The 26,608-nt window shown below is 45.1% G+C and overlaps 1 protein-coding gene across 4 annotated transcripts in view; it reads right to left on the bottom strand.

Annotated features, from left to right (window-relative positions):
* Positions 1-22,863, bottom strand: part of LUZP1 (leucine zipper protein 1) — a 98,491-nt gene extending 75,628 nt beyond the window's left edge. For 2 of the 4 annotated variants that reach the window (XM_055140305.1, XM_055140306.1), the window contains exon 1: positions 22,594-22,863. The gene's annotated coding sequence lies outside the window, so the exon portion shown is untranslated. Of the gene's footprint in view, positions 1-14,295; positions 14,379-22,593 lie in introns of those variants that run through there. The other 2 variants (XM_055140304.1, XM_004603417.3) reach the window with 1 other exon arrangement.
* Between the last annotated feature and the right edge of the window lie 3,745 nt (positions 22,864-26,608).

The following is a 26,608-nucleotide window of genomic DNA, read 5'->3' as shown; positions in this document are numbered from 1 at the left end:
CATGTCAGAGGCCTTGGATTCAAATCCCAACACTGGAAAACAAGAAAAACAATCTCCTTTCTAAATGTTTCTATGATGCCATCATAGACCACATCAGTTTAGACTAATGTTAATAAAATATAATCCATCATTTTGACAAAAGTTAGTACCAAAACAAAAGAGCGTCTAGTGCTCTCTGTTGTACCATAAATTCGATGACATTTTCACCAAAGAATACTAAATTTTTCATAAGGTTTAATTACCAACTCTGAAAAACTCCTTTCATCTGATGATGCCCTTTTGCTTAACTGTTTATAAATGTTGCATCTTCTATAAAAAGGTAGTATTAGATGAAATAGTTGCTTTTATTTTCCTCTGTCCTTGAAAATAATGTTCTCTTGAAATATATGACTAGCTTATGAAAATCAAGCATGAATATCACTACTTTCCCTATTTGGGCATTTAGATATGGTACAGTACTATGGAATAACTCTAAAACTAGGTAGTATATGCCACCTAAGGAATGAAATTTTCTTTAAGAGCTATATACAATTTTTGTTTTATCTTTCTCTTTCACTTTAATTAGCACTGAACTACTATTTAAAATACTGTGAACAGAGACCAGAGAAATAATTGAGTAGAATCAACAAAATTCTTAGCTTCGGGGGCTGGAGAGATAGTACAGTGAGTAGTTTGCTTGCCCTGCATGTGGCTAACATTGGTTCAATCTCCAGCATCCCATATGGTCCCCCAAGCACCGCTAGGAGTAATTCCTGAGTTCAGAGCCAGGAGTAAACTCTGAGCATTGCCACATTTGGTCCCAAAACAAAACAAAACAAAAATAAATTCTTAGCTTTTAAATTAGGCAAAAAATGAACCAAAAATGTAGCTGAAGTATGGGCTTTTATCCTTTCCACTTAACCATCCTAAAGATTCTCTGTTTCCTACTGAATTGTACCTACTTAATGTAGTCACGCACCTCTCAATATTCCTGTTCTAATTCCACTATTTGTGCAATGCCAGTCTTTAAAAAAAATTTTAGTATGTTCTTAGATGACACATGGAAGAGCTTAGGGACTATGCCCTTATCCCAGTGCTCAGAGACCATGTGTTGCCTGATCAAACCCAGGCATTCTGAATGCAAAGCTTGTGCTACACCCACTGCAGTGCGCAGATCAAACCTAAGACCTCACACAAGGAAAGAAGTGCTCTACAGAAGGCAGAGAGATAGTACAGCCAGTCTCCTTACATTCAGACAACCAACGTTCAGCCCCCAATACCCTATATGGTACCCCAAGTCCACCAGGAGTGACTCCCGATCTCAGAGCCAGGAGTAAACTCTGAACACCACCAGGTATGATCCCAAAACATAAAAAAACAAAAAAAAGGAAAAAAATATGCCCTGCTGAGCTACATCCCTTGCACAGAGTACAGGGATTAAGGTCTTTGTCTTTCATGCAACAGACCCTAGTTCAAACCTCAGCACTGCCTATAATAGTCCCCTGAGAACTGCCAAGAGTAGCCTCTGAGGACTACCAGGTGGGGCCCAAAAATCTCTTAGGTATATATATTCAATCCCCACCCCCATTCAACGAGGACCCCCTCAGGAAAATCCCAAAATAAAATCCCAAAGTAATATCCACTTTGGGAAACACTGCTGCAATACATAATTCTATCCAATTATATTAAGAATATCTCATTGAATTCCAGTTATAGGTAGGGCACATACAACACATAAAAACTGGTATTCCTCATGTAAACCAACCAGGAACCATCACTTTTGTATAAAAACCCTAAGTACATTTGTAAGTATTCCTTCCATACTCAAAGTCTCTGTATATCCTGTAATATAATAGTCTTCCACTTTAAAAATACTAAAGGCCTGAGAGATAGTGCAAATGTTAAGGCATTTGCCCAGCATAGACACCACGGCCCTGGTTCAAATTCTGTCATTAAATATGAAACTCTCAGGACCACCACATACAACCCCCCAAAAGAAAGACTATACACACATATGGACTGGAGCGATAGCACAGCAGGTAGGGCGTTTGCTTTGCATGTGGCTGACCCAGGTTCAATTCCTTCATCCCTCTCGGGAAGCCTGTCAGGCAAGCTACCGAGAGTATCCCACCCACACAGCAGAGCCTGGCAAGTTACCCATGGCGTATTCAATATGCCAAAAACAGTAATAACAAGTCTCACAATGGAGACATTACTGGTGCCCGCTCGAGCAAATTGATGAACAACGGAACGACAATGCTATACGACAGTGCTATACAGAGCATATACACACATATATACACACACAAAAGACAGTGCCAGAAACCAAACTCAAGACCTCACACAAGCAAGGCACTCCAACACTGAGTGACATCCCTAGCACCTTAATATATCTTTCAGTCTCTCAAGATCAAAAGAAAAGATATTCTTTCTATCCTGGAGAACACAAGACAATGTCTCTTTTACTTAAGGAGAAATGACCTTAAATGCACAGTTCATAAAACATCATGTGTCTTAAACATGTGATTTAAACATGTAATGCAGGAGCTGGAGAGATAGTAAAGCAGATAAAGTGCTTGCTTGACCCAGGTTCAGTATCTGGTACCACATATGGTCCCCCTAGTCCCACCAGGAGAGATCTTTAAGCAGAGCCAGGAGCAAGCCCTGAACATTTCTGGATGTGCCCCCCCCCCAAAAAAAAAAAGGATTAAGCTCTGAATAACATTTCCCCTCCACCCACCCCCACCACAAAAAAAAAAAATACTCAAGAGCAAAAAACGTAAAAGATACTCAAGCAGGAGCTTGAGCCATAGCACAGCGGATAGGCCATTTGCCTTGCAGGCGGCCAACCCGGGTTCGATTCCTCCACCCATATCAGACAGCCCAGCAAGCTACCAAGAATATCTCACCCGCATGGCAGAGCCTGGCAAGCTACCCGTGGCATATTCAATATGCCAAAAACAGTAACAGCAAGTCTCACAATGGAGACATTACTGGTGCTCGCTCCAGCATATCAACGAGCAACGGGATTACAGTGATACAGTGATACTCAAGAGCAAGAACAGGAGTTCAGGAGTCAAATCCTCAGCTTGGCATTCACCATCATGTTGACTTTGAGCAAAAAAGATCTCCATCTTGGGGCTGGAGCGATAGCACAGCGGGTAGGGCATTTGCCTTGCACGCAGCCGACCCGGGTTCAAATCCCAGCATCCCATATGGTCCCCTGAGCACCGCCAGGAGTAATTCCTGAGTGCAGAGCCAGGAGTAACCCCTGTGCATCGCCAGGTGTGACCCAAAAAGCAAAAAAAAAAAAAAAAAAAAATCTCCATCTTAAGAATTTTTCATATAGGGTCCAAAGCAACAGCACAGCGGGTTGGGCTCTTGCTTGCCTTACATGTGGCTGACCTGGGTTCGATCCCCAGTATCCCATACTGTCCCCTACACACCACCAGGGGTAATGCCTGAGTGTAGAGCCAGCAGTAACCCTAACCACTGTCAGGTGTTGCCCAAAAACCAAACACAATTTTTTTTCATCTGGGGCTAAAAAGATAATATTGAAGTTAAGGCATTGCCTTGCATCCTTCAATCCAGTTAGAAGCAGCAGCAGCACATATGGTTCCCTAAACATCACTAAAGTTTATTCCTGAGCACAAAGCAAGGAATAGTCCCTGAGAATCACTGGTTGTGGCTTCCTTGCCAAAACAAAAAAAAAAAGGTGGTTTTTGTTTGTTTGTTTGTTTTTGTTTTTTGGGTCTCACCCAGCGCTGCACAGGGGTTACTCCTGGCTCTACACTCAGGAATTACCCCTGGCGGTGCTCAGGGGACCATATGAGATGCTGGGAATTGAACCTGGGTCAGCTGCGTGCAAGGCAAACACCCTACCAGATGTGCTATCGCTCCAGCCCCCAAGAAAGAATGTTTTATCTATTAAATAAGAGTAGTAAGGACCAGAGAAAAGGAACAGAAGGCAGGTGCTTGCGTTGCATGCAACAATCCCAGCTTCATTCCCAGCAGCATATACAGTCCCCTGGCTATGAACAGGGGTCACTCCTGAGCACAGAGCCAGAAATAACCCTGAGCATGCCAGGTGTGTCTAAAAACTTCAACAGACAGATAGATAGAATATTATCTACCACAAAGAGTTGCTAAGATTAAAGATCTAAAAAAGACATAAGTATAGAGGCTGGAACAGCTAATAAATTTGAGCTTTATTATTAGTTCCTAATGACTGAGGACACTAAGAAAAAGTTCAATTTTAAAATTTAAATTCACTGATAATAGATTCAAATCAGTAAACCAGTCTAAATCAGATAAATACCACCAGGTAATTAACATACTTATGATAAGGCAAGGTTAGGGGAAAAGAAAACAAAATAGTAGGGCTAGAGAGGGGTTAAAACACTTGCCTTGCATGCTACTGATTCCAGTTCATTCAGCAACTTACCAGCTGAGTACCCTTGGCAAGTTTCTGGATTGCAACATTCTTATCCAAAGTCTATCTAGGGTGACAGATGCCCAGCACTGTCAAATATGGCCCTCATGACAATTTTTTTCTTTAAGCACTCTTATTAGGAGTTAGGGAGGTTGTTCAAAGGACTAGAGCACATGTCTGACTTGCACAAGGCCAAGTTCAATCCCTAGTGTTTCAGTGCCACACAGCTGAACCACCCAGGACAGCATCACTGAGCCAAGAATTAAACCATTAAACCCACAGAGTTGGGCCAAATATCACCAGGAAATGCCCTCTGAGCCTTTGAGCAGTTTGGGAACAACCCTAAAAAAAAAAAAAAAGCAGTCATAATACCTTACAGACATCCATCAGAAATGGCTATACATCTACACAATAACAAAACTAGGTATCAGGAGTTGGAGCAATAGTACAATGGGGAAGCTACTTGTCTTGCATGCAGGTGACCCGGTTTCAAATCCCAGCACCACATATAATACCCTGCCAGAACGCAGAACAGTGGTAAACCCTGATATAGCTGATGTGACCACAAAATCAAAAATAAATAGGGCCAGAGAGAGTTCAGTGGGTAAGATACCTGCTTTGCATACAGATTAGTCTAGTTCAGTTCCCAACAAACCATATATGGAGTCTTGAGCATTGTGAGTGATCCCCAAGGACTTCAAGGTATGGTTTCTCCCTCCCCCAGAAAACGCTTAAAAATAATAAAGCAGGGGGCCAGAGAGATATTACAGCAGGTAGGATGCTTGCCTTGTACACGGCCAACCCAGTTTTGATCCCCAGCACCTCATATGGTCCCCTGGGCCCCACCAGGAGTGATCCCTGAACACAGAGCCAGAAGTAAGTCCTGAGCACTGCCAGGTATGGCCCAAGAAACAAAAATAAATTACATAAATAAGTAAATTAAATACATAGGCACATCTCAAGAAGTAAAGTTAGGGCTGGGAGATGGCTCAAATGGATGAAAAGTGCATACTTCGGTTTGGGGAGCTTCAGGTTCAATCTCGGGCACCTCATAGGTCCCCTAGAGCCTATGAATGTGGCAAAATAGAGATATCACTCAACTGCATAATGTGTTAGCTCAATTTTCCCAGTTACAACTAACTTAAATTTGCTAAAAGTACATACAAATTGCGTATAAATTGTCTATCTTTTGTAAGAGAATACTGAGAGAGCTTAATGGTAAATTGAAAAGGTGGCTTTCACAGATTTTCTTGCTGAAATTTTTCATTGTTTGGTCCAGAGAGACAGAACAGGAGTTCAGGCGCTTGCCTTGCATGAGGCAGACTCCAGTTCCATCCTCCAACACTATATTATGGTGCCCAGAGCAACATTAGGAAAAGAATTATCCCTGAGCAGTCAGGAATCAGTCCTGAGCACAGTCCACTGGGATACAAATTGCCCCCTCCCCCCCTCCGCCCGCCTCCACCAAATTTCACTGTTGGAAAAATAAAATGTTATTTCATAGAACAATTCAAATGAGATACTACCTACTATCTCTTCAGTTTATTCCAATCAGAGCATTAGACAAGAACTGATTAAGCCTTTCCAGGAAGGTACCTGGCTTTGCAATGACTGACTCCAAAGCACTCTTTGTGGCATTCAAATGGAATCCTGGACCTTCACCCCTAATAGTTGCTGTGTCATCTAAAGCAGTTAGGACACTCCCAGAATTTGGATTAGAGAAAACACTAAGGGGAAGTCTAGCTTAAAAGAAAAAAAAAGGGACTGGATAGAGTTCAAAGAGTATGGTATTTTTGCCTTGCACATGGCTGACTCGGGTTCAAGTCCCAGCACCCCATATGGTCCCCAGAGTTCTAGGAATGATCTCTGAACTCAGAAACAGGAGTAATCTATCAGCACTACTGGGTGTGGCCCAAGCACCTTCACCACCACCAAATAAAACTCACAGGGCTATAGAAATAGTATAGCATTTGCTTTGCATGTGGCCAACCCAGCTTCAATTCCCAGCACCCCATATTGGTCCCACAAGCCCCACGAGAAGTGATCCCTGTGCAAAAAGCCAGGAGTAAGCCCAGAGAATCCTGCATATGGTACAAAACCAAAAACACAATTTACAGGTAGCTTGCCTTGCACACAGCCAATCTGGGTTGGTTTGGTCCCCAGTATCCCATGTTGAGTGTGACCTACGAAAATAAGGAAAATAAGCCCCCCCCCCCAAAAAAAAACCCACAACCCCACAACCTGACATATTCAAAGAATATAACCATGCACCCAGCAAACAAGCAAATCAAGAAAAGCAGCATTATAAGTATCTACAATTTCTCAATTATCCTTTCGGTCCCTTCTGTTCCTCATCCTATATTCTGACAATATAAATTAGTTTTGCATGGCTTCATTCTTTTGTATTTATTTATTTTTTTTTGCTTTTTGGGTCACACCTGGCTCTGCACAGGGGTTACTCCTGGCTCTGCACTCAGGAACTATCCTTGGCAGTGCTCAGGGGACCATATGGGATGCTGGGAATCGAACCCGGGTCGGTCGCATGCAAGGCAAACGCCCTACCCGCTGTGCTATCGCTCCAGCCCCATGGCTTCATGCTTTTGTAAAAATGGAACCATGCTACATATACTTTAGAGGTTTGACTCTTTTTATTTAACAGTATGTTTGTGAGTATGCAAACTTTCATTTTTTTTTTTAATAGCACCAGGGATCAAGTCCAGTTTTCATGCTTGCTCAGTGAGCCACATCCTGGCCAAACATAATTGGAGGGTGGGGAGCAGAGGTGCTAGAGACTGGGTCCAAAGCCTCACACATACATGCAAAGCAAGTATATACTACTACCATTCAAAAACTTTTAACTAATAAGAGGGGTTGGGCCACACTTGTGGTGCTCAGGGCATATGGGGTGCCAGGAACTGAACCAGAGGCAGTGATGTGTAAAACAAGACCCACCTGCTGTACTATCACTCTGGCTCCCATGTAAAAGCTTTTGATTTTCCTGTAGGCTCTGAATATAATCCAAATTAAAATTCTTTTTTCTCAGCTGGTGAATTCTTGGTTTTATCCAAGCAGTGTTCAGGAGCTACTCCTGAACTGGGTGCTAGGGGACCATGTGGTACCAAGGATCAAATCTGGGTTTCCCACATGCAAAGCATGCACTCCAATCCGTTGTCTTTTGCCAACATCTATGCCCACTGTGCTCATTCTCACAGGCATCTTATTTCATTTTTTTCTTTGATTTCTGGAGTCACACTTACTAGTACTCAGGGGTGACTCCCAGCCCAGTGCTCAGGGAAGCATGATGCTAGGAATGGGACTGGAGCTCCTGAACACAAAGCATTCACTCCAGCCCTTGGCTCTATCTCTCCAGCCCAAGTATTAGTTCAAGTATTAGAGATATTTTTCCCAATTATTTTTCTCGCTAGTTCTTTCCGTTATTCTCCATTATAGGCATCTGCTGCCTCCCTTTATAGCACCTATTACAATCTATAATGATATATCTGCTTACATGATTATATCTGTCTTCCCCACTAGACTTCACATGAGTAGAGAAAACATGAACTCTGTTTTGTTCACCAGTGTATACCTAGCACGTAATATAGTGGCTAACATGAAGTAGGCATTAATATTGAAAGACCACGTTCCGTCAGCCCCAGTGGTCCCATTTTCTTTTTCTTTTTCCCTCATACCAGCTGCTACCCTGTCCCCATTAACCATCCCTCTACCCAAACGAGCACTGAGGATCAAACCCATCGCCTCACACATGCAAGGAATGTGCTTGTTCTACTACTAAACTATGATTCCTGGTCCTTAGTGTTATTTTTCTTTTCTCATACTATTTAATCTATTTTATTATCGGTTCTTTCTCAAAAAGCTTGTAATGTTGGCGGTCCATATATTCTTTATTTACTTGCCTAATTTCTGAGGGAGGCGGAGTTTTGGGCAAAATCTAGTGATGCTTCAGGTGTTACTCTCAGCCCTGTGCTCAGGGAATGCTCCCAGCAGTGCTCAAGGGACCATGTGGTACTAGGGAACAAAACCAGGCCTCCTACATGCTCACTCTCCAGGTTATTTCTCAGTCTAAGACTAACATCTTAACGGCCTGATTAAAACAATTTGGGGGGGGGGGTTTGTTTTTTGATTACACCCAGCGATGCTCAGAGGTTACTCCTGCTCTGCACTCAAGATTTATTCCTGGGGGCTAGAGCGATAGCACAGCGGGTAAGGCATTTGCCTTACACACAACCAACCCGGGTTTGATTCCCGGCATCTCATATGGTCCCCCAAGCACCACCAGGAGTAATTCCTGGGTGCAGAGCCAGGAGTAACCCCTGAGCATTGCTGGGTGTGACCCAAAAAGAGAAAAAAAAAAGATTTATTCCTGGCGGTGCTTTGGGAGACCATGCTGGGGATCAAACCCGGGTCAGCCCTCCCCAGAAGACTATCGCGCCGGCCCTAAAACAAGTCTTGATAATAATCTGTCCTAGCTACCAATTCCCCTAGATTTTTTTTCTATTGCACTCCATACACAGTAGGTCTTTTGCAGAGTTTGATGATTGATTATGGTATTTATGTTAAAGTAACAGTGGCTTCCCCCCCCCCACATGGTCATATGGTAATTTAACCCAGGTTTTCACATATGCAAGGCAACTATTTATCACTGGGCCACATCCCTGGCTCCCAGTGCTTGAACACTAGCAGGTATGGCCCCAAAACAAAATAATAATAATTTTAAAAACTTAATACACAAAAATTTTAGTGATTGTATAAGCTATAAAAATATTATTCTATGCAGATAAAATGAAAATAGGGGACCAAATACAAGCATATAGGGTCTTGAGAGGTGCACCTAACTTTTTAGACATATATAAAATAGAAGAGGTAAATTAAACAGCTGGTGAATTCAAAATAAGACATTTATAAATAATAAATGCCGCCAGAAACACAGCTCAATGTTAGACTGTATGCTTTACCTGTATGAGGCCATGGGTTTGACCCTCAGCACCATAAAAACACAAAATAAAAAATTTTTAAAGAACAATGCTAGGCTGGGGAAGGAATTCGGGCAATAACGGATGACATTAAAATTCCTCACAATGTAAGATGTCTCTAGAAAGTAAATCAATAAAAACAACAACATCTAAAAAAAGGTTAGCAATACTTGCTATATTTGTCTTATAGTTGGGGATTTTGGGGTTGGTTTGGTTTTTTTTTTCAGGTTTTGGTTTATTTTGGGGTTTTTTGTTTTTAGAGCCACACCCAAGCTGCTCAGGACTTACTCCTGGCCCTGAGCTCAGGGATCACTCCTAGTGAGGCTCAGGGGAGCATATGGGGTGCTGAGGATCGAACCCGGGTCATCTGTGTGCAAGTCAAGCACCCTACCCACAGTACTACTGCTCCTACCTGTCTCACCTTTTAAAGTGGTATTTTCCAGCTCTTCCCAAGTCCCCGCCCCAATTCTAATACACCAGCAATGAAGTGAAATAGAAAGATCCCAAACTTGAGGACCAGTCATATCTGAGTTCAAATCACTGCTCTGTTCCCTCATTAGCTCTGGTAGTAATTGCTTTGAGCTCAGATCCCTAAGTTACAAAGTAAGGATAACGACTACTTCAAAATTATTACTTTTTCCTTATTATCACCCAAAATATTGAGTTGGTATTTTAATTTAATTCTTTCCTTATGAATATACAATGGGCCAATGGTTGATGAGGTCCATTCTCAGGATTCAAGGGTGGAAACACAGTATTACAAAACAGTCTACAGAAAAATAGAATGGTATCAGGGAAAGGCTACATGCCATGCATACATGAGGCCCCAGGATTCAATCCCTATAACTGGCAAAGAAAAAGAAAAGTAATAGAATGGTTAAAGATAAATGAGAAGGTAGAAGTAAAATATGAAGCTTCTCCTAGAATAGGTTCCCAGGTATACTGCCCCTTTTTCAGTTTAAAAAAAAAATCACTAGGAAAACCCTGGGAATCTACTTTCCTTAATTAAACATAAAGCTAGACCCTGCAACTGCACCCAAAACTACTACAATAGTCCTGCCCACCATTCCTATACTCCACCCCCACCCCCCTAACACACACACACACACACACACACACACACACATACACACTAGTCTACGAGTTCATAGTTAATTTTCAAGCCTTTTCCAAGACTAAACCAAACAGACTGGGACAGATTCAGTGAGTTGAGAAAATACAAAAAGGAAAACATAATTAAGTCTTCTCAGCAAGACATCAGTTTTACCTAATGTATTCCTTTAAGGGAATATCAGCCAAACAAGTTATAAACATTAAGGATATTCTGTCACAGGTGGAAGGGCAAGGCCTTCAATTTTATAGCATCCCCACCCTTAAGAATTATTTGAACAACCGTAATGTGTGTAAAGTACTTTTGAAGTATAGCCCATGATGCTAAGCTTTATATTTTGGGAGATCTTCAAAAAGAAAACGAAAGTGAGAATTCAAAATTACTCTTTGGGATTTTGGGGTAATTCCCCACCCCTCCTAAATCTTCTTCCTAAAAATGAAAATTTGATTTCATTTCTTTTTTTCCTTTCTTTTTTTTTTCTTTTTGAGGCACACTCACAGCACCAGCAGTGCTCAGGGGTTACTCTTGGCTCTGCACTCCTGGCAGGCTTGGGGAACCATACAGGATGCTGGGAATCAAACCCAGGTCAGCCATGTGCAAGGCAAATGCACTACCCATTGTACTATGGCCCCTAACGATTCCTTTTAAATACATCTTTCCCCTGTCCCCATCTCTCCCTATCTTACTCTTCTCATGCAACCAAAAAAATACACAAGATTTCCCTATCTGCTATAAAGCTGGAACACTGACTCTCTAGTATTCATTCAAATCTCAACCTGGACATAAGAACTTCATAATATTCCCATGGGTCACTCTGCTAACCATTTCCTAAAAGACAAGCCAGTTTACAGTAATGAAGTTAGAATTGGTTATTACACAACTGTATACCTTTGTCAAAGTTCATCAAACAGCACACTTAAAATTGATGACCTTTACTATAGGTAAATTATACTTCAGTAAAGCTGATTTTTAAATGTATGCCAACATTCATTCAGCAAATATTTAGTAAGCATCTATTATCTGCATCAAAGCTTATATAGAATCTTTCAACTTGATTATCTGACTTTGTATGTTTATTCTAAGCTGACTTGTCTCTGAAAGTCATGTTAAATTTTAAAAAAAGTTGTTTCTGATGAAGAATGTCACTGTAATGATGTTCCTTTTTATTGCAGAATTGCAATTATCTAACCATCATCTTCCATTACACAAATAAAATCTATACCACCCAGGTATTTTGAATTTCAACATAAATGCACGTATCATTTTTTTAAAAAGTGGGGCTGGGGAAATGGTTGAAAGGGCTGAACCAAAAGATCTGACCCAAAAAACTAAACCAAAAAACAAAATTAAGCACCTATTATAGTGCATACTACTACTACAATCTTTTGTTTGATACCACTAGGGGTGAGAAAAAAAAAAAGAACAACTTTATCATGGAATAGTTTTATTTATTCAAGAGTCCACAATGACCCGATGACTTAGACAAAGGACCAAAAATTTGGCCACCAGATTCTAAATGCAGCATGCTAAGCGTCAATAACCCGAGTCCTTAGAACAGACAGGTCTGAATTCTAGCTCCACTTCTACTAGTTGTAGGTATAAATCATGGCAAAACGCTACTTTATAATTCTCAGTTTGCTCATCTGTGAAAGAGGGATGTCAACTACCACCTCACAGCATTTTGGCCACGTGTGATATAAGCCACGTAGCGTAATTACCAAGCACAGAATATGAAACTCACCAATATTAGTTCCCTTTCTTGATCTTAAAAGTAAAGATCTAAGAACCAAGACTAATTCACAATCCATATTAGTCATGGCAGGTCAATAATGAGCCGACACTTGCCTATATTCATACTCTTAACAAACTCCCTTCCCATCAAACTTTTTTTTTCAAACTTCAGTCACTATGTTTAGAAAAGTGATTTAATTTTAGAAAGCTGGAAAATTCTTCTGAGTAAATCAAGCAAAACTTTAATCTGCCCCAAGGGGAATTCTGAGCAAAATAATCATTTCTGACGAGAAGAATTTTCTGTGAGGGTTATTCAATTTAACCATTTATATGCCACCAAAGTTGCATACAAAGTGATAATAACTGTAATAAGAGTACTGGTATATATTCTGGTAACAGCTAAAGCCCTCGGAGAAATTAAAATTGCACTAGGTAGATGATGTGAATTTTGTGATTATGACCCTAGCTCAGTTCCTTATGCCAGAACTGCGGCAATATGCAAAAAAATGCCCTGAACAAACCCTGTCCCTCAACATACGCCCAAAAGGTAGATAGATGGAGTATTTTCCTCTCAGTGCAAAGATAAGGCACCAACAGCTTCGAAACACGATTTTTTTCCCCAAGGTCATTCAAGTGAAGGAAGGTGCAACAGAGAATCTGCAAGCAGCCTCACGTTTTTCTGGACATCACACTGCAGGGGGTTTTGCTGCTGTAGGATTTTCTTCTCATTAGAGACATGAGGAAGGGGGGGGTTCCTTATTCTCTTCTCCCACCCTCAACCTCAAGTGTGAGCACTGGTCTCGGCATTTCCGAAACAAGCTACAACAAGCTCCGCAGTGTTAGGAAAGGGGCTGACGCGATGAAGAAACAGATGCTCCGGAGCAAGATGGGTCTTTCTCGCAGAGCCTCCTCCAAGGTTATTAGCAGAAACCGCAGGCACCTCGGGGGAGCGCTAAAGCCGGCTCCGAATGCCCCAGCCGGGCCGCCCGGGCAGCGCGGGCTTCCCGCGGGCAGCATCCGCAGCAGCCGGCGGCCACGGGCCGCGCACACCGCACTTCATTCCTGCGCTCCGGGGAGCCCTGGCCCGGGGCCGGCCGGGCGGCTCGGCGGGCGGGGGAGCGCGGGCGGCGGGCGGGCGGGCGCTGCGGAAAGTTCACCGCGGCGGCGGCGGGCGGCCCCCGGCCCGGCCTGCCCGCGTCCCCCTGCAGATTCCACCATTAATTAGTCCTAAGGACTGTCTACTGGCAACTTAAACAAAGCGAATGCCTCGAATTCCTTCCCGGCCCAGCGGTCTGGCTGCGCGACCGGGACGCGGCGGCCCGACAGCTGCGGCGGCCGCACGACCCCTCCCCGTCCGCCCGCGCCCCCGCGGCCGGCTCCCGCAGTCCGGCCCGCACGCCGGCCGAAATCCGGCTCCCAAATCTCCCTCCTCCTCCTTCTCCACCTCCTCCTCCTCCTCCTCCTCCTCCCCGGGAGCTCCGGGCTCTTCCTGTAAGATCACTTCCTTCCTCCCCGGGTGCCCGCGGGCCCCGCGCAGCCCCCTCCCCGGCCCCGCGCCCCGGCCCCCGCGGGGCCCCCGGCCCCTCAGCGCCCCGCCACCAATCCCAAACTCGGCCCTCCAACTCCCCTCAGCCGGACCCACGGACGCGTCCTCTCAGCGATCCGTCCCGAACATTTCTCCTCCGAGTCTCGCTCCCACCCAGAAGTCGCCCACAGCCTTCCCTCCCCCTCCGAAAGAAAAATCTCCACAACTCCGAAAAGATTCTCAAGGTCTCGCCTTCACGACTCTCCCGCCGCGAGCTCTCCCTCCACAAACCCGCTCAAACTCTTTTCCCGCGACCGTAACTTCACACCGCCACCCCCCGGACCCCCCCCTCCCCCCAAATCCCTCCCCCCGCCCCGAGTGCTCCCGCCGGTGGTGCCCGATCGCCCCTGGATGTCCCGACCCCTCGGTGGGGCCGGCCATCCCCTCCAGCCGCCCTCCACGCTCCTGGCCCGCCGGCCCCGGCCTTCAGCGCGGCGATTCCGCCGCCCGCCCGCGGACCCCTCACCTCGGCGGCTCCGGCCCGCGCTCCCGCCTGCCGAGGGACCCGGCGCTCGGCTCCCAGCGGCCGGCGCCTTCTCCGGCTCCCGGGGACTGACAATGAGGGGCGGGGCCAATGTGTGACGTCGGCCGTTCTGGGGCGGGGTCTGAGGTGGGGGGCGGGTCCATTCTTTAGGTCCCGCCCCCATTCTGCCCCCTACTTCCCAGAACTTGAACTCCGCCAAGTTTTTATTGCCTTCCTCGCGAGGTGCCCAGGGCCTCTACTAGTCCCCCGTGGGAAATCGAAATGGACAACAAGATACCTTGTTTTCAACAGGAGCACTCTCAGGAGGGTTATGAGGATTAAATGAGGCAACTCATGTAGAGGTGGTTTAGTCCATGACCTGGTATGGAGTCATTGCTCAACAAATGCTACATCTATTACTCAGCAAATGTGGGAAAGGAACTAAGCTTGGGCTCTAAGATGGCTCCAACAGCATGGATTCTAGTTCTCCATCCGGTGGTTAATGCATTGTGTGATCCTAGACAAGTCCTTCCCTGTCTGTATCTCTCACTTTCACCTTTAAAACCAGCAGAAACCAGAAGATATCAAACCACCCTCCGGAGGTTGAGAGATAGGTGGGGTGCTTGTCTTACACGTAACTGGCCCCCGGTTTGATCGCAATATCCCATATTGCCCTCACCCGCACCCCAGCACCACCAGGAGTAACTACTGAATACAGAGCCAGGAGTAACCCCTGAGCATTGCAAGGTGTGGCCCCAAAACAAACAAAAAAGACCCTCCGATAATTCTGTGACAGATTTCTCACGGATCTGCTATGTGCGAGGTATCTAGTGTCCAGAGAAGTAGGAAGAGGGATCTCTGAAGGGAGCCAAACACAGGGCATAGCCAGAGACTCTCCCAGCAGACGCCCTCCCACATGCTGGCACAGAGCTGCATTCACAAGCCAGGACACAGATGCACTGAGGGCTGCTTCCTCTCTGACTGTAGCAGCATAGCTAGTCTCTTGAGACATCTCTTGTGTAAGCTTCTTATTGCCTATGGAATAAAGGCCAAAGACCTGTCCTGGGCTGCTCTCTTCCCACCTTTATGCACACACATACACATACACACATACATACACACTCAACTGTAGTTTATCCTAGCTTCCATTAGCACACCCACTGCTTTCCCACATTAGCCCCTTTGCTTATGCTCAACTTATAACTCCTCCTAGTCCCCCCTCCACCACTCCCTCTGTATGCTTTGAATACCCATGGTCTTGGGTTAACTCTCAAGTGAGCAGAAACACAGTTCAACTTGAATCAAATTAACCTGCTGATTGTTACTTAGCCCTTCCTCACTTCATTGAGGTTTGAGTTCACACATCGGCTGTAGATATAGTGCAGTTGATAGGGCACTTGCCTTGCTTGAAGCTGAGGAGGTTCTATCCCTGGCATCACACATGGTCCCCAGAGCCCCGCCAGGAAGGAACTTTGAGCACACAGCCAAGAGTACAAATTGAGCACTGCTGGGTCTGGCCTAAAGAGACAAACAAACAAAAACCAGAACTCGCATGCTGGAGGAGCTCTGGTTCAGATACCAGAAAGCCCTGGGATCATATACTCATGTTTGATCCATACCAACTTTTGGGGGACCTCATTCTTCCTCATGTGTAAAATTAGGACAATTAATATAGCACTTATAGTGCATATTTCAAAATTATATACAAACTAGAGGACACATGGGCACAGTATTCCACGAGTAATGTAGTTGCCATTTTTCTGTTCATCAGCATTATTATTATCAACATTTCCAGTTCCAATAAAACACTAGTGATGATCCGTAATGATAGTCACCCAGAGTGATAATCCACTGAATAGCTTCATGTAGAAATTATTTCACAGAGGAAGACTTCAAGATTGAGACAAAGAGGCTCACTAAAAGTCACCTGCAAAGATTTGTTCGCCCTAGAACCGGAACCAACACCCTAGTTTCTACACCTCAGGTGGGTTCTGCAGTCACATCTGACAGCCAGGTGTCTCTGTCACTGGGCAGCCCTCCAAGCTGAAGTCAACTGCGTGTTCTCTCTGCAAGTTCTTTGCAGCAGAGCTGACCTGTTTTTCTCACGCTTTCTCCTCTCCTTTCCTTTATGGGGGAAGCATCTGTGTTAAGCTGCTCTTGGCATCTCCTCAGTCCTCTAGGAGAGCAGCAGCGCTGCACTGGGCATTCCGATTTCTGGCCTGTGGGGGTAGGAAAGAAGCTTTGGGATTTTTATTAATTTCCTGTGCTGCAGACAGGCAAATGGCTGGCTGGCGTGAAATGCCTGGGCCGCTCTGCAAAGTCCCCTAACAAATTTTGATTTGATTTTAGAATACGAAATTCAAATTACCAATTCTGGAGTAAAGTACACATGGTCACAGAATTGGTGTAAGAAAAGAAAGGGTCTTTCCTGGGCTGAAGGGAAAGTGTGGGAGAATAAAGTCACTTGTCTTGCATGAAGCCAACCCTGGTTTAACCCCTGGTACCACAGATGGTCCCTCAAGCACTGCCAAGAGTAATCCCTGAGCACAAAGTCAGGAGTAAGCTCTGAGCACAGTAGGGTGTGACCAGAGCAACACCCTCCCTCACAACTAAATAAATAAACAAATAAAAGTGAGAAAGGAAGGACTTTTCCTGAGTCTCTCCTATGTCCTGATGCCTTGTGCAAATACTGCAAACCCGTGGAGAAGAGAACCCAGACATTAGAAGGGAGGTTTTGAAGGCAAGACTTTCTCCCAGGGACCCACTGTATCAACTACTTATTCATTCACTCACAAGAAGAGCTTTGAATCAGGATCCAAATCCCAGTTCCCCACTTACCAGCTGGGTCATCTTAGATTTTCAAGTCTCAATATCATAGTTTCTCATCATAAAAATTGGAGTAATAATGTTACTTGTGCCATGGTTGTCAGGATTAAAAGAAATCACAGGACTGAAAGAGGTTAACACCAGAACTAGGCATCTCTACTGGCTGCTGTGATGATTTCAACATATCTTCACAGTTAGACTTGTCACATTCTGGTCTCTGGACTAACAAAAGGGCTGTCAGCTCTGACCTCAAGATCTCTGTTGGCAAAATGACCAGGATAGATTTTCATGAATAGAAAAGGTAGATTGGAGAGATAGTACAGAGAAGAGGGCACTTGCATTGCACGTGGCTGACCTGGGTTTGATGCCTGGCACCATATATGGTCACTTGAACACAGATCCAGAAGTGAACCCAAGCACTGCTGAGTGTGCCCCTCTCCAAAAAAAGTTTTGCTACATTAAAAAGAAAAATAAGTGTTTATTGGGGTCCTGTGCTTACAATGTAGTGTATATATGCCTAGTATGTGTATTAAAAATATAGAAACTTTATTCTTTTTTATTCTTCAATTTAAGTGTAACATGAACTTTTTAGTGTTGCTGTTCATTTCTTTGTTTTCTTTGGTCTTTGAACCACACCCAGCAATGTTCAAGGACTATTCTCAGCTCTGTACTTGGGGGTTGCTCTCGGTGGTGCTTAGGGTACCATACAGAGAAAGGAATGGAACCCAGGCCTTTCGCATATAAATCACACACTTATGGGGCTGGAGAGATAGTATATCGGGTAGGGTGCTTGCCTTGAATGTGGCCAACACAGATTAGATTCTCAGTGCCTCATATGATTCCCCAAGGCCTGCCTGGAATGATCTCTGAGCACAAAGCCAGGAGTAAGCCTTGAAAACAACCAGTTGCAGCAAAAAAAGAAAGAAAGAAAGAAAGAAAGAAAGAAAGAAAGAAAGAAAGAAAGAAAGAAAGAAAGAAAGAAAGAAAGAAAGAAAGAAAGAAAGAAAAACCAGAACAAAAACATTTATTTCAGCCTGCTGAGTGACCTCTCCAATTGCTGAAGCAGGAACTTTCAAAGATTTTAGATATTAGGAGGAAAGAAAGGGCATGAGGAGCCGGAGATAGTACAGAGGGTATAGGGCATTTGCCTTGCATGCAGCCGACCCAGGTTCAATCCTCAGCATCCCATATGGTTCCCCCAAGCACCTCCAGGAGTAATTCCTGAGTACAGAGCCAGGAATAACCCCTACGCATCGCTGAGTGTGACCGAAAAAGAAAAAAAAATTAATTAAAAAAAAAAAGGGCATGAGAGCACAGCTGTAAGACTTTGGGCCTCTGAACCAACTGTGGATGCTACCATAGATGTCCCATGGATTTCGGAGCCAGAACAATAGTACAGAAGGTACAACATTTGCTTTGCACGTGGCTGACCTGGGTTCAATCCCTGGCATCCCACTGGGTCGCCTAACCACCACTAGGAGTGATCCCACAGTACAGAACCAGGAGAAACTCCTGAACATCGCTGGGTTCCCACCACCACCACCACCAAAAAATAAGAAATTTCATGTATCCCATCTCAATCTTCATCTCATTCCATGCTGGGATAAGAGAGGGAAGCCCCTGGCCAAACAATTCTCATTTTACCTCCCTCCCCAGAACTTAGCTTTATTTAAACTTTTTGTTTCTTTGGGGCCACACCCTGTAGTGCTCAGGGGTCTAGTTCCAACTTGGTTCATGGGAGTCACATCTGTTGGTGCTTGGGGACACCATGCAGTGACAAGAACGGAACCCAAAGGAAACAATAGGACACTGGGGGAGGGGAAAAGCGTTTGCCTTAGACATAGACTGTGAGGTGGGGTGGAGGGGGTGGGAGGGAAACTGGGGACATTGGTGGAGGGTAGTGGACACTGGATAAGGGATTAGTGCTGGAACAATGTACACCTGAATCTCAATCACAAAGATATTTGTAACTTTGTAATTAGCAGTGATTCAATTAAAAAAAAAAAACTTTAACCCAGAGCACCTGCATGCAGAACACGCACTCCGGCACTTTGAGCTATCTTCCCAGTGCAATGCTTTTGAACTTTTATTGCTATAGCAAGACTCCTAACAGCCAAGGAGAGACGTTTAAGCAGGAAGAATTTTTTCTCCACTCTGCCTCTCCCCAACCTCCTAAAGAATAAAAATATGTCAGCTCTTTTGTCTACTGTGCCTAAACTTGCACTTTCATTTTTTTTTCTGCAATTTAAAATTTTTACAAGGAGCACATATTACTTGACCATCAGGAAAAAGACCAGTAAAAATATACATAAAAGGAAAGCTAACTAGTCTGGGTTCGTTCACTTTTGCTGGTTTGCAAACAATAAATTATAATACAATGTGACTGAGATGATGGTATAGTCATAGAGGAATCAAAGAAAGTGAGAGTGGAAAAGCACAAACAGCACCTTCAATTTCTCCTACCCTCCCCCACCAAAGCACAATTATAAGACTTTTACATTTTATCACATTTCAGGTCACCTATGCAAAAGAAAGTTTGCTTCTTTCCTTTCCTTTATTACAGGTAATACATTCATTCATTCAACAAATACTTATATAGATCCTTTATTGTAAACCAAGTATCAACTATTGGGCACTTAAAAGATAATAGGTCGTATAGATTATAGGAGTCAGTTATTCCTATCTTGCAGATTAAGAAAACAAGACTCAAAAAGGTAAAAAAAAACTTTCCCCAAGTCTCCTATCTAATGGGATCTGAACATCAAAGGCCAGTTCCTGAAGGATGTGGCTGAATCCGAAAGCACTCAGTGGTCATTATCACCTGGCTGGCCTTGGGCAAGTCACTGAACTCCTGCCAGCAGCCATTACCTCATCTCTACAGGGTTAAGGGTAAATCTAATAGTTCATATAAGTTAAACACTTTGTAAGTTGCAACACAGAAAATAAGGGGAAGTTGTTATGTTGGTTTTCCCAGTCACTCAGTCACTCATTTTAGACAGTCTTTCTTGCAGAAACTCATTATCCCCATCCCAAACTGAAACCTCCTCAAGTACCAGAAAAATGTTCATTCTTGGGGGCTGGAGTGATAGCACAGTGGGTGGGGCGTTTGCCTTACACGCGGTCGACCCGGGTTCGAATCCCAGCAACCCATATGGTCTCCTGAGCGCCGCCAGGGGTGGTTCCTGGGTGCACAGCCAGGAGTAATCCCTGTGCATCACCGGGTGTGATGCAAAAAAAAAAAGTTCATTCTTTTCTTTGTTATTTCCTTGATTTATTATTTGCCCCCCCAGAACCTGGGTCATACCTAGTGGTGTTCAGAGGCTCTTGGAGGTGCCAGGGGCTCTTGCATGGACGGCATGCACCACAGCTCTTTGAGCATCTCCCCTCCCTGTTGTTACCTTTGCTGTTGCTGCTGCTGGTGGTGGTAATGCTCATTACCAGCACCTCAAGACCAGGAGATAGTACAGGGGTAAAGGTGCTTGCCTTGCATGTAACAGACCCCAGTTAGATCCCTGGCAATAGATGTGGTCCCCAGAGCACCTCCAGGAGTGATGCTTGAGCACAAATCCATAAGTAAATCCTGAGCATCAAGAAGTGTGGTAAAAAAACAAACAAACACACATATGAGGCATGGGCTCCATACTGAGTTATATCCCTGGCTCATTCCTTTTTGATCCCTCTCTGTTCCCAGTGCAGTGTCTGGCATGCATCCCTCAAACCTTTACTCTCACTTAATTCATAACAAATGGCTGAGATTTCTATCATGGGGCAGGTACATAGATTATCAAACAGCAAAGTTTCCTGCCTCTTGGAGTTTGGGGACTAGAGAGGTAGAGAGGGCTAACACAACAGTAAACAAAATTAATTACTTCATAATAATTGTACCAAGTGCAATAAAGCATCAGACCATGTTAGATATCCTTTGGGGTGCAGAGTTCTGAATCCAAAAAACAGAGAAAGCTGCCTAGAGCTAAGATAGATCAGACAGCTGGTAATTGGAAAAAACTAGTTCTTAACCCAGGAATGCCCAGTTTTAAGTCCAGAGCTGGGGAGATAGCTCAAAGGGCTGGAGCACATATTTTTACATGCTATAGGAAGTTCCCTAAGCACCAGTGGGAGATCTTCCTGAGCAACATGTTGTGAGTAGCACTTGAACACCACTTTCTTTCTTTCTCTCTTTCTCTCTCTCTTTCTTTCTTTCTTTCTTTCTTTCTTTCTTTCTTTCTTTCTTTCTTTCTTTCTTTCTTTCTTTCTTTCTTTCTCAAAAGAAAGAAAATAAGAAAGAAAAAAAATATTCCAGGTGCTAGAACCATGAGAGGGGGCAGAAGCAGTCTCTGATGCAACTGAGAAGGCATGTTTGCTTTAAAGAAGGTAGATTTAGGACTGCAGAGATAGTACAGCAGGTAGGCACTTGCCTTGCACACAACTGACCCTAGTTCAGTCCCAGGCATCCATATGATCCCCTAAGCACTGCCAAGAGTGATTCCTGAGCATAATTGGGTGTGCCCCCCTCTGCAAAAAAAAAAAAAATAGATTTCCAAATGGAACACGGGATGAATTTTTTTTTCTGGAAATATGCCGGCAGGCCTTATAAGTTTGGGAATCTCTGCTCTAAAGCAGTGTTTTGTATCCATATAGACCCATGCAATCTTGCCTAAACGCTTAGGGTGTTCATAAGCACCCAGAGGTCCATCAAAGGACCTTGTCACGGGATTCTCAAAATCTCAGAAAAAGATGCCAAACCCCCATGGGGAACTCAATACCATCCCCACCCACTCCCACACAACTCCCCCACCCACAAACAAAACTTCTGGATTCTATAGGAAGATTCTCAAAATCCAGAAGAAAGATGCTGCAATCCTGGATGGCAAGTCCCTGCAGAGTAAGAGCGAGGCCCTGCAGAGGCAGAGACAAGATGCTAAAAGCCCGTAGAGGAGACAGAGCCCCTCATTAAGGACTGTCCCCTTAGAGGAACCAGGGGACCTCAGAGAGTTAATGCTCTTAACTCCATCAGGGCCATAATACTCTTGAAACTCAGTAGAGAAATGCAACATACAACACCTTACACACACCAAAGTGTCCAGAGAGCTGTGGGAGGCCATCCGTAGTTTCCCAGATAAAGAATTCCTGTTCTGGAGCCGTCTACAAGAACCAGAATCTGGGCTGGGGCAATAGTTCAGCAAGATTGGCACTTGCCTTGCATGCGACGGACCAGGGTTCAGTCCTCGGCATCCCATATGGTCCCGAACTCAGCCAGGAATGATCCCTGGCAGAGCCAGGAGTACACCCTGGGCACCACTGGGTGTGCCATCTCCCTCCTTCCTCGCCAAAAAGGAAAAAAGAAAAAAAGAACCAGAATCCTTCTCTGAGCCTCCCAAGAATCTGGACCACAGAGAGCGACTGAACAGTGCCCACGCCCGCAGCCGGAACACGGCCTAAAAGCTGCTTCACTAGCCTTGACCTTGGACCACTCACCTAGCAGCCCTGGGGACCCAGCGTCTCAAGTCCCCCCGGAGAGCGCTAGCCCCCGTTTCCTCCCCGGCGCGGGTGGGGCGCTGGCGCAGGGAGGGACCCGGGCTGCGGCACGTTCCTGAATCTGGGCTCCGGGAGGCGGGCGGCGGGGGGAGGCGGCGCGTTTGCCGCAGTGACAGCTCCGCGCCGCGGCGGGCCTGGGAAACGGGCGGTGCGGGGCGCGCTCGCGGCCTTTCCCACCCACCCGGCAGGGCGTTCCCGCCGGCCTGCTTCCTGCAGCCCGGGGCAGGGGAGGAGGGCCGGCGCGGTGGGGCCGCTGGGCCTGGCAGGCCTGGTTCCTGGCTTTCTCTTGGCGTTTCCTGAGCCGGACCGGCCGGGGGAGGGGACCCGGCGCAAACCTCCCGCCCCGGGAGCACCGCCAGGAAATCGCGCCCTGGATAAGTCGGGTTCCTCCCCCTCCTCCCTCTCCTCCTTCTCCTCCTCCTCCTCCTCCTCCGCAATGATGCTGCTTGTTGCCCCAGAATCTCGCCGTCCTTACCGCGGGCTTCGATGCGACCCACTTACCCACGCGAGGCAGCCGCGAGACGAAACGGCACATCCCAGACCCCACCACACAGCGAGATTCCAACCCCGTGATGTAAGTTTATTAACTCCATCCTACGGACGAGAAAACGGAGACTTGGAAAACAAGCCAACAAAACAAAACCAACCAAGGGACTTACCCAGGGTCATCGTTGGAAACACAACGACCCATAAAATGATGTGCTTCCCCTCTGCAGCAGGCGTGCACTACAAACGCTCTGAGTCTGTTTTGTCATGGGGTGCTCAGGATCTTTGAAGTTAACTATTGTCCCTATTTTATAAAGGAAGAAACTGAGACCGAGAGAGGCCACGTGCTTCTCCAATGTCACCCAGATACACACAGCAGTTGAGCTAGGAGTTAGACTCTGGTCAGTTTTCAGAGCACAGCCCATCTCACTATTCCACTTTCCCATTACTCAGGGTAACCTGAGTAAGAACCTTGTGTCACTTGTCACTTTTTGGGTCTTCAGAACCCCACCTGAAACTTGGCACAACATAGGTACTCAAGGGGGGAACATGCAAACTAATGAAGCACCTAGCCTGGCACCTAGGACCTTCAGACAAGTGAAAATTCAGCCTATGCTTGAATGTGGCCCAGCTGACAGAATTTCTGCTTTCCCAAGTAGCCCATTTCCCTGCTAGAAGAACATAGTTGTTCTAAAATATAAATATTCTTTCACTCATTATTCATTTTGTTTTGGTTTTTAGACCACACCCAGAAGTGTTTGGGCCTTCCTCCTGGCTCTGTGCTCAGGGATCACTCCTGTCAGGGCTCAGGGGACCAGATGGGGTCCTGAAATTGACCGGGGTTAGCTGTCTGCAAATGCCTTACCTGCTGTATTATCTTTCTGCTCACTGCTCATGTTTCTTGACTTAAAAAAAAAAGAAAAAACTGCCTCATGCCTACGATACATATTGCATGAGATTCTTAAACCTTCTCCCCTTTTTTTGGTTTTATTTTGTTTTGTTATACCTAGCAGAGCTCAGGGTTTACTCCTAGCTCTGCCCTCCAAGATCACTCCTGGCAGGGCCCGGGGGACCATATGGGGTGCTGGGGGTCGAACCCAGGTTGGACACACGCAAGGCAAGCACTCTACCTGCTATATCTTTCTGGCCCTGCCCTCCAATCTTTTTTTCTTTTTTTTTTTTTTTTTTGCTTTTTGGGTCACACCCAGCGATGCTCAGGGGTTACTCCTGGCTTTGCACTCAGGAATTACTCCTGGCGGTGCTTGGGGGACCATATGGGATGCCGGGGATCGAACCCGGGTCGGCTGCGTGCAAGACAAACGCCCTACCCACTGTGCTATCGCTCCGGCCCCTCCAATCTTTTTTTCATATATAAGTTTTTTTTTTCTTTTTGGGTCACACCTGGTGATGCACAGGGGTTACTCCTGGCTCTGCACTCAGGAACCACCCCTGACGGTGCTCAGGGGACCATATGGGATGCTGGGAATCGAACCTGGGTCGGCCCTACCCGCTGTGCTATCGCTCCAGCCCCATGCCCTCCAATCTTTTTTAGGGAATCATGGTACTAGGGATCAAACTCTGGGCTCCCATATGTAAAACACGCACTCTAATCTTTTGAATCACCTCCCTTTTTTAGCCATATTTATAAGGATATGCAGCATACTAAATTGCATTCCTTGTGAACTGATATCAACTAATCACCAAAGATTCCCCTTGCTTTAGAGAAAACCAGTACAGATTACATTTTTTAGCACCCTAGGCAATTTTGTGTTTAGGAGATGTCACATTTCTAGTAGGATAGAGATTAGGTGTGCCATATCCAGACCAAATCCAAATTAAGAAGTATATGTATTGGGCCAGAGTGATGGTATAGGGATCAAGGCATTTGTCTTGCACACAGTTAACTCTGGTTCAATCTCCAGAACCATATATGGTTCCCTGAGCACAGAGCCAGGAGTAAGTTCAAAATAGTTTCCGGTGTGCCCCACCCACCCAAATATATGTTTTCTTGGGTCCAGAAAGATAGCTCAAAGGCTTGAACACATGCTTTACATGCCAGAGACCTGGGTCAGACCCCCAGTATGACATGGTTCCCTGAGTACTTCTGAGAGCAACCCCTGGGCACTGAGCTGGGAGTAACCCCTGAGCATCACCAAGTGTGGCCCAAAAACAAAACAGAACTGTAGAGATGAAGTTGTCTTTTCAGTATGTCCCTTTTTTCCTTCTCATCTGCCAACTTAATACCAACCAGGGTAACCTTGGAAATAACATGGTGAACATGACAGAGCTTTGCTCAGACTGGGTCTAGTTGCTGGGCTGGGCGGGACACACATTGATCTTCTATTATATTTTGGCATTAACATTTCAGGACTTCTCTTTGATGGCAGTTAGTCACTGAACTTTCGTTAACTGCCACTAGGACTAACTCAGGCTTATTGTGAATCCTCCACAGCGTGGCACATAGTCACTCAGCATGGGGTGTGATCTCATAGACATTTACAAAAGACATCCATCAAGTGTGGACTATCCCGCTGACTCAGCTGGTCAGAAATAATCTGCTCATCTGCTTGATGCATTCTGTCCTGTCTATTCCAAGAAGGGTTTTGAGGTGGTTTCCGTTGCAGCCTCAAGACCAGTTGATAGATAATTACAGAGCAGGAATCAAGAAGTAATGAAAGCCTGGACCAACAACCAGTGCAGAAGCCGGAAGGGGAAAAAATGAAAAATTGACTAATTATAGCAGAAATGCTAGACTAAGTTTTCTAAGGATAGTAGCTGTGACAGAGTAAAAGCCCAGGCTTGGAGTTTCCTGGCAGTTGAAGCAAAGAGAGAAATAGAATGAGTTACAAATTATATGGAAAGTAGTCAATATATGATCAGTGAAGCAGATCCTAGAACTAGGTTGAGTGAAACCTATCTCTACTATTACTTACTCGTCATGGGACCTTAATTTCTCTATGCATCTGTTTCTTCATCTGAAAAATGGGACTGAAGGAATAATAAACTGGCCTAGAGAGAGAGTACAGGAAGGAAATTATTTTCCTTTTATGCAGCTAATCCTGATTTGATCCCTGGCACCACATAGGGTCCCTCAAGTACTGCTAGAGTTCACTCTTGAGTGCAGAGATGGAAGTAGTCTCTCAGCGCTGCCAGATATGCCCCCGATATGCAAGAGAAAGAAAGAGAAAGAAAGAAAGAAAGAAAGAAAGAAAGAAAGAAAGAAAGAAAGAAAGAAAGAAAGAAAGAAAGAAAGAAAGAAAGAAAGAAAGAAAGAGAGGGAGAGAGGGAGGAAGGAAGGAAGGAAGGAAGGAAGGAAGGAAGGAAGGAAGGAAGGAAGGAAGGAAGGAAGGAAGGAAAAGAGGGAGGGAGGGAGGGAAGGAGGAAGGGAGGGAGGGAGGAAGAGAAAGAAAGGAAATCCTTCTTGGAATCATTGGGAAAATTATATTAATTAAGTCATATTCTGTTATAG

The sequence above is a fragment of the Sorex araneus genome, chromosome 5 (assembly GCF_027595985.1).
Source record: "Sorex araneus isolate mSorAra2 chromosome 5, mSorAra2.pri, whole genome shotgun sequence".
In the NCBI taxonomy this organism is placed as follows: domain Eukaryota; kingdom Metazoa; phylum Chordata; class Mammalia; order Eulipotyphla; family Soricidae; genus Sorex; species Sorex araneus.
Note: the sequence above shows the minus strand (reverse complement) of the source record. Positions and strands in the feature narration are given on the sequence as shown.